Genomic DNA, 15466 nt, shown 5'->3' on the forward strand with positions numbered 1-15466 from the left:
AGAAATACAGTTGTAGTATGGAACCAAATGGAGCTGTCATTCTGAAACGCACAAACAAGCAGGTGCACACGTGCCAGTATAAATATTAACATCACTGTTGTGTGAGCGTCTTTTTGTGGGTGTGGGTGTGTGTGGGGCTGTATGTCAGGTGGATAGGAAGTGTGTTGACAGAGGTGTGGAGGTTGAAGCTGAGGTTTTTTGTAGTTCGCCTGTGAATTGTGGCAGGTGTGTGAGAAGTAAAAAGCCCTTTTAATGAGTAGAGCAGCCCAGTGCTGGCAGGGTTGACATCAGTTGGGAGGAAGGTGTGGGGCGTTGGGGGGTTGGGGGGGTGGGGGCAGTAAAGGTCACCTTTTCTGAATCTTGTTTGGCCTGCCACAGAGAACTGAAACCAGCAAGAAAATAACAGAAGCTGGCATGAACTCCTGCACTGTGGTCAGATTCTTGTCCTCAAGCTGCCAGTGGCTGAGAGTTCATGACAACATTCAGCACTGCTAATATTAGTTCATGTCTTATTTGTATTGAATCTGATCCAAAGGTCAAGTGTAGTAAATTGTCTATAATCAAATATTTTGCAGCTCTTCAAGACAAGCTGATGGTGTGAACATAGGTTCCTCCCAAGCTGAGCCTCCCTCTGTCTGCATTTCACCTCTGGCTCCTGCCTGTTACAGATTGTTAACTTCATGAAATAGGTACTAAAGGAGAATTTTTCAGTTTTTAGCCTGATGTTAAGCTACTGCCTTACCCTGCAGGTTCCAGGTTAGCTACAGTAATTGGTATGCTAATAAGATTCTTCACATTAAGACCCAACACCTGTTTTATGGTTGAATAAAACCAGGTTTATTGGCTTAATCTTGCATGTCCTTCCTGGCCACCTTTACACACACAAATAGTCACCAGCATGTTTATTTTGGTAGACATTTATCTAAACACTTGGGGTCCATTCCAGTCCGCCCCACCAGAAAAAGCCTGAACACCTAAAGATCTTGTTAAACAGGTAGAAACATCAGAATTCCCAAAACACCTGAAAAAATCTTTATTTAAATTATTTATTTAAAGCAGATTCTACAGTGAAATGTAGTCATCTTTATCTTTTTGGGTGATCTCATGTTCACTTCTAGCTGTCTGAGACCGACTGATGTCACATATAAGTCTGTGTGAAACAACATGTCATGTGTTGCTTCAGCAGCAGAGTGATTTAAATGGAGTTGAAACAGTGGGTCTATGTGACCCACGTTTAGCACAATTTTAAAGCTGCTTAAACTACAAGTTGAAAATCACACAACACATCCAAGTATGACATATTATGGGCTCTTAACTTATCATTATTTGTAAACATTTGTTATGATTCAATAAAGTGTTCAGACCCAAAAGCAGAACTCAGAACAGAGCAGATGGTTTGAGGAATAGGCTACAGCAACTGGAGAGCGGGGAAGACTGGAGAACAGGTAGCTGAGTTGGGGGTTGCTGGCAGAGGTTGGTAGACTGTGTGCAGGTTCTTGTGCTGGAGTTAAAAAGACAATGTGAAATCACATAGATGTTAAAAGATTTTTCAGGCATCAAAATGCTTCAGTATGTTTCCTACTGTTTCAGATTATAGAGCAAAAGCACAATTGGACCATAGGAGACAGTTTGGAGAGATTCAGGAACACCAGTGACACCAGTGACTAAGAAGTCCATAGCTGCCATAGGGTTAGGCCTGGAGGCCTACAGTTACACACAGGTGTTTTTGACAGGTAGAAGGGATATGGTGAGTTTCATAGTTCTTGAATAAAGTATGTTCTAGTTATTTTTTTATCAAATATGGCTTTTTTAGGTGATAACAAAAATATACTTGTTTGAGTCATGCATGACCTAATGTATTTGGGTTGTGTTTTTGTTCCATGCACATTTTCAGAAATTTCAAGATGCTACCTTTTTTTGCCCTTATTGTATTGACAGTGAGAGAGAGACAGGAACCCTGGCTGCTGCAGTAGGGATGGAGCCTGACGCTGTGCACACACTGCCTGCATTGCATGTGCATCAGGGCTGCAGCTGGGACGCCTGTGTGTTGACGCAAGCTGCGTGGCGGCTGCTACTGCCAACTCTATCTCTACAAAGAGTTTACAAAGGTTGGATTTCTTTTCAATATAAATTACTTTCTGATTTATTTTCGTTTTCCTCTCCTCCGGCGTTTCACTGCGAGAGTAACGGTCAGTGCACCTCTGACCAAAATGTCCAATAATTCCACAGGTGAGTCGAGAAAGGTGGAAAAAATCCTCTGGAGTTGTTTCTCTGATGTTAATGAGCTCTTCTCTGGTGAAAGAGCTCCGGAAACCAAGGCAGAAAACTGAATTTATAAAGAAAATAAGACAAAAAAGTGCGCACCAACACACCGAGGCAGCCATCCGCGGCGCCATGGCAACTGATAAATACATCATTCTACCAGCCTATTTTTTTTTTTTTTTTTTGATAAGAAATCAAAATACGAGTGAACAATATATTTTATGTTTACCAGTTAACACTACTGAAAAAGTCTCCTTCGGTTTCTTAAATGTGTGCTATAGGAACTCTAAGGAAAAATGCCTTCATCTCAGGCCATGTTTTTGCATTGTCTGCTCCACAGAATCTGAAGTCCTACAGCTCAGATGGAAGTCTTCATTTGCCTATTTGTTGTCTGTGATGATGACATCCTGTCCAGGAGGGTTCCCAGGCCACATCTGCCTCCAGTCAATAACACTGAAGCAGGTATGGAAAACAAGTGGACTCCAGTCTCTGCCTTATGCTCAGATAGTGTATTTTCTTGCACTGTACTCTGTTGTACTTCAGGGCTCTGTGCGGTGTCCTGTGACAGAATGAATGATAGTGCTGAGGCTAGAAGGAATCCCACCACCGGCCTCATGCTGCCATTGTTACCATAAGCTTCAGTGTGACTGTGAGGGCAGCGGACACAGACAGGTATAGACCTGTGCTGTCAGGTATTACTGCAGTCAGCACATCATCAGCGAAGTTCTACTGCCATGTTCTGTGAAGGGGGGGGGGGTCACAAGTGAATTATGTTGGGCTCATGTCAGGAGTCTGAGTCACAATTTCACAGCATGTCTCACTCAAGGGGGAACAGCAATTTCCATCTAAAAATATGAAAGTACTGGGATGAACTTTTAAATGATTTAGCTATTCTTACAGCCACAGATGTAGGACTAAAATTTTAAAGTTTGCCTTAGGGTAGTGATATGGAGAGACCAAGGGACTGTTAGGATCATGGGGGAGTGAGAATGCATTTAGCAAGTGTGTGCAATCTGACCGTTATATTATGATACATTTTATATGCAAAATTAAAATTTTGTCTTTGTCTGTTGGCAGACCATTTATGTCATACTGATGGTTCATTAAGCCTTTTGCTTCCATTTGATACTGTTCATATACTTGTAAACTTTACAGTCATCATGGCACATACTGTATTCAGTTTACAGTGATAATTATGGCAGAACTTTAACCTCCTAAATCCAACATTATGGATTTGCAAAAAATTTCTAAAGACATGTTTTTACTTTATCATTATGGATTAGTGAGATTAGGCTGATGGGCAAAAATGGCAATTTAAAATTAAATCTACAACTCAATAAAGTGTCAAAAAAGTGAAGGGGTATAAATAATTTCTGAAGCCACTTTGTGTTAGAGCAGATAAACACACTGTTTAGTCCATTCCTTATATTTTTCCTCTCATGTTTTGGTTTTGAAAAGTCCAGGTCATCACCCTCAGAGTTTTTGTGTATTAAGTATTGCTCTGACGAGTGCCCCATATCATTTCTCCAGAGTTTGCCATGCCTGCTGACAGTTGCTAGGCTATGATTAGACAGTTACTGGGATACTTTTGGTGAACAGTTAACAATGTTAAAGTTACAGTAGTTTAAAAGTTGGAGGTAAGCCAAGACTGACTATGGAGGCAGTGTTCCACTGGACATTCTTGACATTGTCAATGGATCCCTTTAATTGTAATTACATTACTGTTGCACTAATCCCATTTATAAACTACAAATAAACTTCTGATGCCTCTTTAAGACATGTGTTAGAGTTTTCAGTTTACAGATGTTTATACTGATGTTGTATATGGATACCTATGTGAAAATGATCCGGTGGCTAATTACAGCAATAACTAACTGTAAAACTGTTTATTTATTGTGAGTTGTGAACACAACATTGACAATATTCATCACCTTGTTAGCAAACAGCATCTGTTGTCTATGGTGCATATTCACTCTCTTTTAGCTCTGTTTTTGGTCTCTACCATCTCATCAGAAAAATATCTGTCTCTTCAGCTGTTAGATACTCCACTATGTTCACCAGCTGGTCTAACTGTGTCTGACTGTTTGGTACTGGACAGGTGCCACTTGATCTTGTAACAAGTCAGAGCTTTGTCATCACATGCCTGTCTGTCATGGATATTCTATATTGCTGAGGAAAAGCAGTGGAGCTCTGTTGCAGTTAATTTTCCTTTGATAAATAAAGGTCAAAGGTTTTCAGCTGCTCCTCATTCCAGTCACAGTGTGGGTCAATAAACGAAAGACACAGTTCACTGATTGCTCAGTCATCGTTTTATTCGAGCATCAGATGTTTTTAAATGAGTAAAATGTTTTTTTTATTTCAGATACTTGCTTTGAATCCATTAATATACTTTAGTGTAGATTGTTTTGTTTAAAATACATCCCTCATCTACACTAGTGATGTGCCTCAAGGGCATTAATGAAGTGCAGACTGTGAGCGAGCCCATCTGCAGCAGAGCACCCTCAGACATCTGGTGACTTATTTGAAAGTTCCATATGAAAGCAGAAAATCATCTAAACTGATCGGCTAGGATGTGGAGTGGATTAGAATATCAACACAGACAAATGTATGTGCATTCATAAGCATCAACACACACACACACACACACACACACACATTTGGAAATGAGTACCCCAAAGCAAACACACACATGCAAATGAGGGAACCACAGTAACCAGACGTAACACCAACATACATACACACACCCACAAACTCACAAACACATGCTAATTAATAGAAAACAAACAGTTACTTAGGCAGTCTGTAGGGATTGGATTATACTGTGTCTCTCCTTGCTGAACAAATTGCTCTCTAAATTCAATCAAACACCCCAAGCTCTTGTGTGAGTCTATGGGAGGCTGTAATCAGCGTGGTGGAGACTGAAGATGAAAAAGGGATGAAGAAAAAATAAGTAAATAACAGAACAAATAAAAAATTAAAAAAAAAATTCAGTGCCCTCAAACTATTCAGAGAAATGTTTGTTTGGCACTGAGAGTTAGCAGTGTTCAGGGACGATGTCTTGATTAAATGCAATTGATATCTGCCCACAGAGAGCTCCAGGCATCAAGCTTCCACAAAGAGCAGCGAGCGTCCACCGCATCCACTCCACAGCTAGGGCCATTTTAATTTTTCATTACAAGCAAACTTGATGTGCTTCACATTGAAGGGAACCTGTGAAGTTTAACCACTAGTAGTGCTATAGACCAGTGTTTTAATGAGTGGGGAACCATTTTCTTTGTCCGACATACAAATACGTACGAACGACAGGTTTCAAGTTATTCCACTAACAGACAGTTGGTGGCAGTAATGTAGCAATAGCAGTTAACTGCCAAAAGCAGGAAATCAGAATAAACTTTTATGTGTTACTTCAAGCCAACAATGATGAGTCCTAAAAGTGCATTCTGTCTTGTCATGTTAAATTCTGTGACATTTAAAACTTTAAATTATAATTACTAAGAGTTTCACCAACTGCTTATCACCAGCTCCACTACTGCTACTACCGCACTCTCACTGGTCAACAATGCATAATGTAGTTTGAGGTTGCCAGATCATAGTCGAGTTTCCCCATATTCCAGTCTTTCGCCCTTAATTATAATAACCAACATTTCCCAGAAAATACACAAACCTGGCAACTCAGGAGCTGCACAGATGTTAACACAGAGGGGAGTTCAAATGGCAAGATCATTTCAGATGGGTAAAAATATTGGTAGGGGCGTATCCATACTGTGCATACATCTACGCCCATGAATATAACTGTGTTTGGTATGGAGTTCATATAAATTAAATGAGACCCTTCCTGCTAAATCTGTGTAATATGAGTGGATTCAAACAGAAAAGAAAAAGGAATTAGCAAACATATTGTGTTGATATGAAAAACATGAACATCTCAATTTCTAAAACAGGAAATTCTACATATTAATGATATGAATGATGTTGCCAACATGATCTAAAAAGTCATGTACAGCCAAAACAAGAGTCCCTTCAGAACAGACCATGACAGGACAGGTACAATTACACTGTTCCTGTGTAAACTTGTGCATGGAGTCAACTATCAGTCAAGAGGAAAACCTGAAGTTTTAAAAGTCAATACAACTGATGACAGTTGTGGAACTGATGTGGAAGTATACATTCCAGATTCGGGCTGCAGACCCAGGCATATCTTGGGCCAGAGGTTTCAATTTGCTATTTGGGTACAGAGGGTTTAAAAATAATTTCTTACTTTTCTATATTGGAAAGCATATTCATATGGTATGTCTTCTTTTTTTAATAGTTGTACAGTGTTTTCACTGTTCTCCATACCAATATGCTACATTCAGGATTAGAGCTCTGAGAGCGTCCAACTATTACAAGTCCACCCTCCAGTACAACAGTCTTCTCCTCAGGTGACATGTCCTGTCCCTCCACTTTTTACTTGTCAAGACTTAATTTGATTCACTTATTTGGAGACTGCTATACATACTGCTGCGTGGACAATGCCTCTTACCTTTCCTGCTGATATTCATTATGTGCGAACAGCTGTGCATGTGTAGCAAAAATGCTGTCTCGCAAGGATGCTGTCACACTCATGGATACTGGTCTGTGCATTCATGTCACTTGCGCACCTGTAGTTTTTCTGTGCAGGAGTTTTTAGCCTAATTAAATGCCATTTAGTTGGTACATTGGCTGGCTGAGGCAAGGCAAAAATTATTTTCTGTCCCAACACACCTTCAGCTTTAGTGAAGCTTTAGCATTTATGACCATGAGTCAAACCAGGGTTCAAATTACAAGGAGGTTTGGGTCGGTCTGAACCCCCTGATTAAGGCTAGGACCCTCCCCACCCCAAAAGAGGTAAAAACAACAGGTCAGGGGGTTGAAACATTTATATATTCCTCTTACCTGTAATTGTCAATATACAGTATATTTCCAATATTCATGCCTAGAAAAATCTTGCAATATGATTTCAGACCCCCCTAAAATGGATCATACCATTTCTTAACCTTGACGTTAGTTAGACGTCTTGTTTACCTGCCTCACTCCATCAGTGGCTCACAGGGGTTACATTGGGTTTTTTCACGCTTTTTTTTTTTAAATCTCCTAGAAAATCAAATTGTATATAAGCAGCTTATACATTCCCTAATGGCACAAATAGCAACATTTGACACTCAGTGAAATCATTTTGCTCTGTGGTGAGTTTAAGTCGCTGTGCAATAAGACACTGACAGTGCACAGACAGACAGACAGACAGACAGACAGAGCAGCAGCCAGTTCTTCAGACCATCAGAGCAAAGTGAGACATATCCACAAATATTGTCATTTATTTCCATGATACTCCTCTTATGTTGTGCGCACACAGGCAGGTGTGTGAGTGAGTTACTATGGTTACACTGACGCTCTGTGTCCCTGTCGCTCTGAAACTTTCTGAAACTATCTCATGATTCAATAACAGGTTTTTAGGCTGGTATACCTTTACAAAAAATGTAAGCGTTAACAGTTAAAGTTTTCATTAAGCTATTTATTGGTAGCCTTGCTAATTGTACTTTAAGAGGGTAATCAGTGGAGAAGCAGGCAAAACAACTGTTCTAAAAAAAAAAAAACTACCTTTTCACAGACCAACCTTATTTTTCAAACTCCCAAAACTGGGACTGTTAAGTGAACCACATGTTCATCCATGAGCATATTATGCGCTTGTGCACATATCATCAGACTGGAGGACAGTAGCACTTCCACACCTACAGAGCACACCTTTCAACACCATGGACTCCATGAAGGTGGAGGGAAGGAGTGAGCCTCCTGGAGCTCTTTATAGCTAACTGTCACTGAAATGCTCTATCCAACATAGTAAACAAGTGTAAACAAGTATAATATAAAGACAATTTGGCAGTGATTAAACACCAGGTCATTTTAGTGTTTACTGATATTTGTCAGGACTCCTAGCTTGAAACCAGGACAATGTCGCACAAACTGGGACGTCTGGTTACAAAAGGCAAAATGTATTTCTGTGACTCAGATGTAATCCTCAACTAACAATTTTCAGATGTAATGACATAATCACATGTAATAAACTGGTATATCTCTTAGTAACATTTTACATTGTAATATAATCTTTATTCATGCAAACATTGAAATAAAAATTATCCCAAACACAGTGTAATAACATTTTCAGTGATATCAAATGAAGCCATTTGAACCACTGAGCTTAAAGGTTTATTCTTGATCTTGGGAAGTTTAGCAAAAAACCAACTCCAGGACAAATGAGCAACTGTCTGCAGAAGAAGAAGAAACTAATATAATAGTGGTTCACATAGCTTAGCTTGTTAGCAGTGGGACACACACACTGATCCCTGTCTGTCACCTGACCCTTGCAGTCAGCAGTCCAAAGACTTAGTGGTCAGAGGAAACTTTCAGTAAATCATTTGAAAAGACTGCTAAAGGCAGAATAGTATTTTTATTAAATGTGCAATAAATTAATATGAACGTGGCCCAAAGAGAGTTCTGCTTTAGCATTTCTAAAAAAATGAAGCATGTGTAACCAGGGTTAGTTAAACCCCAGGTTGGTTATAGTCAATTATCCGTATATGTGTTACTGTCTCTTTAAATTAGGTGGCAGTTGTTCGGCGCTTTTTTCGGTGAGCGAAAAGCTGACAGGAGTGTGCATCACACCTTAGTGCCGCTCTCTGCGAGTCCCTCTCGATCGATGCCTGTTGTGTGTGTGAGTAGATGCTGGAAGAAGAGAGAAGAAAGAGAAAAACTTAGAGTTGAACCGATACAAACTAACAGTTAGAAGTCAGAAAACTGAAGAGAAGAGTCAGAGAGACAGGAGAGACCATCGGTGTGCCGCGAGTTCGAGTAGGACGACGTGAATTGTTGTAAACAATAGATATCCCGGTGAGTCACGATCGATGTTTATCTTAGCATGCTAACTCGCTATCAGAGTGCTAAACTGAAAATAACTTGAAGATTAGCCTGGAATACTCTCTAAAACCAGTCGGGATAAACTCGAAACAGGTCTGAATAATTTATTAATGTCTGAAGCCTGTGTTTATGTGGTTTATGAATCTTGTGCTGCTAGTTCATTGCTGTGCGTAAAACTCTCGGTAGCCGCTCGGTGCAGGCTAATGTGGTGCTAAGCCAGTGCTAGGCCCCGGTAGAAAATTCATGCAGCTAGGCTGAAAGGAGTGTTGAGTTAAAAAAGGGTTTTTCACTGTGTGAACTGTAAAATTAATGTGATTTATGTAAATAATACGAGCTGTATTCTAAAAAACAGAGTTTATTTTGAAATGCTAAATGTGAATTCATGTTCTGGTTACTGAGGTATGATGAATATTACAAGTTCATGGGGAAAAGTTATATTAAAAAAATTGTTTAAAAATGGTAGTAGTAATAAAGTAAAATGGACACGGAAAAGCAGTAACTTTATTTAAATACATTAAAATTGACTTTTATTGTGGACTGAATGGGTGATTGTTCCTGCATGGTTGTGTAGGCTGGTTTTTCTTCAGAGTCCTTCACTTGGGTCCTTGGTTCGTCTGCTGCCATCTCCATCTCCCTCCTGGTTGCTACTCCCCGGTCATCCACACCTGCACCCCCCCCCCCCCACCCCCCCACCCCCGCAATACTCCCCATTGGACATTCATTGTTAAAGAGGGCGGCAGGACTGAGTGCACTCATTTTATTCATTTTTTTCCTATTCATTTGAACTTTCTGTTTAATTTACCTTTTGATACCTGAGATCTCAGAGGGTTTTTGTTGTTTTTATGTTTTTTTATATTTTTTTTGATTCAGGTCAAGAAAAAACAAAGGTACTTGAAACGGTTGTGTGCATTGAATCCAATTTTGAATGATTGTGTACTAGTACTGCTGATTTTTATGCAGTATCCACTGTAAGTTATTTACCGGTTAACATACTGCGCTGCAAAAAAATATTAATTGGGTCCAATATAACTACTTCCAACCTCCATTCTGTTGTTTCCGTGTGTTCTTTCGGGTAGATGTTACAGGTCTGATCCAGCATCAGTCAGGTAAATATCCGCGGTCTCCTCATCGGATCTAGAGTAAAAGTTGACCCTAATTTTGTTGTTTGATACTACGCTGCCCTAACATAACAGGTGCAAATAGGGGTTACACATGCATTAGTATTGTGTCTGTTTGTGTGTCACATTAGTGAAACACATCACATATAGCCAAGTTTACTCCCATGCAAATCCCATGTGTCTCGAGTTTCTTTTTCCACCACCAGGATGTTTTTAGCTGTTCTTCTATCATTAACTGAGTAATTGTGGGAAGAAGGAAAAAGAGACAAAAAGTTAATTATGTCTGCTCAATTAAGCAGGAGATCCCACCACTTTTTTTATGTCCCTTATGATATACAGTCATGGACTAAAATTGTTCCTGCCACTCACATATTGATTTAATTCTCTCATCCACTGTGTTAATAGACGAGTCATGACAGCTGAAGTCAGACTTTTCCAGGGTAAGTATGCCCCCTTAAGTATAATTATAACAGTGCACTACGATGCACTGGCACATTAAGCCACCAGAAATCCACAGTGAAGCTATGAAACAGATCATTTTACATGTCAAAAATCTAAATGTAGTGGAGGTAAATTTTGAGTCATCACAGTACTAAACCGTCATCATAGCCAATTTAGGGAATTTGTCGCCACATCAAGTGACTATACAGACCCCTGTGGGCCACTTCATTTCTCAAAGGTAGCTAACAACAAATTTGATTTTTTTCCAACACAAGCAAACACAGTATGTTCCAAAAGCATTTAGGGATGAACTGACTTCTTGAGAGTTGCCAATAATGTTTCAACTAAAATGAAGATCAGAGGAGGTGACTCAACAAAGATCCACTGAAAGATGTTGCAGCAGACAGAACAAGATCAGTTTAGTCACTGTGGGCAGTAAAAAACTGTGGCTTTGGATGAGCTTTGTCAAGTCTAAGAAAATGACCCTGATGATGTCAGCTTGGAGTCAGAATCCAAACATTGAACAGAAAGCTATGCCAGCAAATGCATGAGAGCTTGACCCATATGAGGGACCAAAAGTCAAGATAATGCAACCATTCTTTTTTTTTTTAAATCTGTGTCTTGCTGTCTCCCCAACTCTATGGACATACTATACTGAATTCGCTTAGTTGGCAAATATCTGTCCTGCATTTAATGACCATGGTAGCATTTAATACAAGACTAATTTAAGATAAACGAGCCTTTGACTGTATTGATTAAGGCTTACTTCAATATTTCATTAATTCATTATCTATACCACTATAGAGTTGCGGGGGAGCTGGAGCCAATCCCACCTGACTTTGGTACACCCTGGACAGGTCACCAGTCTATCACAAGGCTGACATATGGAGACAAAAAACCATTCACATTCACATTCACAGCTACAGACAATGTAGAGTCACCACCTGTCTTTGGACTATAGGAGGAAGCTGAGGGAACCCACGCAGGCATTAGGAGAACATACAAATTCCACACTGAAAGGCTCCAGCCACTAGACCACCGTGCTGCCCAACTTCAGGATTTTCTGACACAATATCGTGATGCAGCTTTACTGTTTATAGAAACAAAAAAATGTTTTAGCTCATATAATTTTACAGTTTTTGGTGGCCAATCAAAAAACTCTTAGGACTTGGCTATATAAATGAATATCTCTCACTGATAAATGACCAGCAGTAAGCTTCTGTTGTCCTTAAGATTATTTGTGTTACTGTAAAATTATGTGAGGAAATAGCTTTTACAATCCTCATCATTTAAATGCTAATGTAATTGACAGTTTGTCTTTGAATTCATCAACATATTAACTGATTATAAATATTATAAATAGTCCCCATACTAATCATCAAGATCATCCTTTACATTTATAAAGCTGCTAAAGAACTTCATATCTTCACTGTTTATTTCCTGATTCTTCTTCCTCATTTGTACCTTTTACCTTACTTTTTCAACCCCCCCCCCCCCCCCCCCCCCCCCCTTTTTTTTCTTTTTTTTGCAATAATGTAATGCTGTTTGGGCACCAGGGGACACGGTCCAGATGGCACTGACAAGAATCACCACTTTCTATTGGCTTAAATTAATTGTGGACTCTTTGGTGAAGGCCGTCCTTTCCTTTGACAGGTGTTTTACTGGCTCACTCTGCCACTGCTGACATATGACACCCCACACCACACTGCATGATGGGAAAACTAATGGCCCTGTCATCTTATATGGGGCCAGAGATGTAATAGAGGGGGAGGGGAGACTGTACTTATGTGCCTATATGGATTTCTAAGGCAGATAAAGGTTGACTCTCTGGATGAAGATACTTATAAGTGGCTGTAAAGAATACAGGCAAATGTTGGTAACATATGAAGGTCTCATACTGCTGCACAGATGTACATTATACATCCATTACATTCACCTCTACATGTTTCAAAAGAAGCCTGTCATTTTAAAACATGTCAGTACTGTGTGGCTGTGTGCCAATAAAGCACTGTATTTAAATATAAACCGTCAAGCCACTGGTTTCAGTGGCATCAGCAGTACTGCAGTGATTTCACACGAGCGTCAGTGTTAGCTAATCAAGCTTTGACCATGGATGAAACTGCATGGTCCTCCCTGTTCAGCCAGCGCATGCATCTGTTTAATTACTCTTCTCCTGAACTGTGTGCAGAAGAATTCAATGAACAAACACTATATTTGATACAGATCCTCTCACACACACACACAGTAAATTAATGGCAGTAGAATCAGGGTTGAGCTGGCCTTAGTGAGAGAGTGAGTTAAACGTTAGCTATAGAAACAGAGTGGATAGAACTAACATACCCTTTGAAGCAATATCTCATTGTATTGTTCTGTATTGTATGTAGTGTGTGTAATCACAAGCCAATACTTGAGCACATAATGTACTAGCGGATGTTTTCACTTCATCACTGCACCCCGTGAATGAAACAAGCAGAAAGTGATCATTATAGGATGTGTGTGTGTACAACAATTGCTGTAGTCAGTTATGTCATTAGGGAGGTAAAATTATAGGTTACTCAGTAGAAAAGCAGATCAGTGAAGTTGTGGCCGAGCACTTTGCAAAATCGTGTTCTTACTTTTAAATTTCACATTGAGCTGAATCAGATTTTGTGAGTTACAGGCTACAGCTTCAGCAGCTGGTATTTTCTGCTCATTATTTATCATTATTATCACAGCAGTTCTCCTCATGTGAATACATCAAATGACAATGTGAAAGTGGTTACCCGTAGTCCTGAGTCTGCAGTCTCTGAGTTTCACCAGTCCGACCTCAACTTTACTGTTTTAATTCGCTCTCACAGCTGCTCCAAAAACCCGCTGTACACTACCTGCTCAGCACCAACCAGCAGACAGACACACCACAGACCAGCCGGTGATTAAAGTGGAGCATTTAGCAGCTAAAGAACCAGATGTTTCCCTCAGGAGTTGAAAGAGACCAAAAACAGAGCTAATGGAGAGGGAATACTGGACAGAAATTCTCTTGGTGTTCCCAGAAACATGAGTCCAAGTGAATTCTAATGTTGCTCCATAGATGTGTAAACAGGCAGCTGTTTGCTTCCAAGTTCCCCGTGTCAACTTCCAAGGTAATGATTTATCAACACTGTGTTCATAACCTGCTTCTACTGCCCCCAAGCAGCCATAAAACCCTTCATTTCAGGTTTATCATCTTTCCTCATTTCCAGGAGCAATGCAGGCTACAACACTGTGAGACTCAAACAGCGGATTTGTAACAAACCCGGTAGCTGAATTTGAAGGCACTTTTTTTTTCTCTTGGCATGTGACCAGATCTGTTCATACTCTATTCTCCTCTCAACATATCCTCTGCTAACCTTCAAACACGTTTTTTTTTAGAATGGACTTCGATTACTGGAATCATCATCACCAACCTACGATGGTGAGCTACCCTGGACACAAATAAACCTCAATTCCACAAAGTGGTAGGAAAGGATAAAAAAAAGGTTCGTATGAACTATATTCCACATTGTGTGGTTAAAAAAACAAACAAAGAGAGAAAAAAACAACTTCATGAAGTGATCGCCACAGTGCGAGGCGAACGACTGTTGAATCATTAAATTGGGCTCCTATATGAGCCTACAATCTTCTGTGTTTGTGTGCGTGTGGATCTAACCTAGAAAATAACTCAGCTTATCCAAATTGCAAAAGAAGGCATGTGCAAAGGCTGCTTTTCTCTGCTTCTCCAACCCCATGTTAATGGTCTGTTTCATGCGGTTGCCTGTCAATGGCGTCATATCTGCTTTGTGCATGTATCAGCGGTTATAATCAGCTGATCTGATTGTTTTGGAGAGGAGGAGGATGTGGTTAGTTCAGTTCCTGGTAAAAAAAAACTGACTCAATATCTATCTACCTATCTACCTATCTATCTATCTATCTATCTATCTATCTATCTATCTATCTATCTATCTATCAATCAATCAATCAATCTCATCTGCGCAGTATGGAAGGAGATGGAGCCATAAGACCATTAGCCTAGTTTATCAGACAGACTGGAAGCAGGGGGGAGAGGTAGCCTTTCTTTGTCTGAAGTGAAAAGCATAAAGAATCTACTAACACCCCTGTTTCCTTTGTTTATTCTGTGCATCTGGATTTAAACAGAGTTGCAACTATTTATGAGTGAACAGTTTATCCACCCACCCATTACATCTGTGCAGTGTCAGAAACTCCTGGAAATCACTGCTCCCAGCTGTTGTTCAATTACCAAATGTAATGTATTAGCTATTGTGCTTCAAAGAGATGTTGGGAGCTGTATTTACTGTATTTCGGAGGTGGCTTCCATCAAATGATATTTATTTCCAAGTGAAATACAATACATGGACAGGGTATACTTTTGGGAAGTTCGGCACCTGGTAAAAAACTGAAACTGACACTGAAGGAATCCAAACTGGGAGAAGCTAACAGCCATGGTGGTGAAGACATTATCCCACAGTATTTGATATTGTCTTCGGCTTTTGTTTCAACTGAGAGACCTCCAGCACTTGACTTTAAAATACCAGTCAAGTACAGAGTACTGGTGCCCACCATTTATGGTTAGAAATCCAGGCTTGATAATAATCCAATGCAGTGTCACTTCATGTGTTGTTGACCTGTGGTGTGAAACTGCAGAAAAAATCCCTGTGTCCTCTTTTATGCGATCACATCCCTCTCTTTCTTCTCTTAGTCGA

At 39.9% G+C, this 15466-nt stretch overlaps 2 long non-coding RNA genes across 2 annotated transcripts in view; both read right to left on the reverse strand.

The window, feature by feature from the left end:
* Nucleotides 1-15466, reverse strand: part of LOC139613731 (uncharacterized) — a 353034-nt gene that overhangs the window by 122529 nt on the left and 215039 nt on the right. The window lies entirely within an intron of this gene.
* Nucleotides 453-14076, reverse strand: LOC139613563 (uncharacterized). The gene is made up of 3 exons (XR_011686779.1): nucleotides 13514-14076; nucleotides 8941-9000; nucleotides 453-1501 (listed from the first exon to the last, which is right to left on the reverse strand). It is a non-coding gene; the product is annotated as an uncharacterized lncRNA (long non-coding RNA).

Source organism: Trachinotus anak, unplaced genomic scaffold, assembly GCF_046630095.1.
Source record: "Trachinotus anak isolate AG129_WGS33_773 ecotype Australia unplaced genomic scaffold, CSIRO_AGI_Tana_v1 ptg000032l, whole genome shotgun sequence".
Lineage (NCBI taxonomy): Eukaryota > Metazoa > Chordata > Actinopteri > Carangiformes > Carangidae > Trachinotus > Trachinotus anak.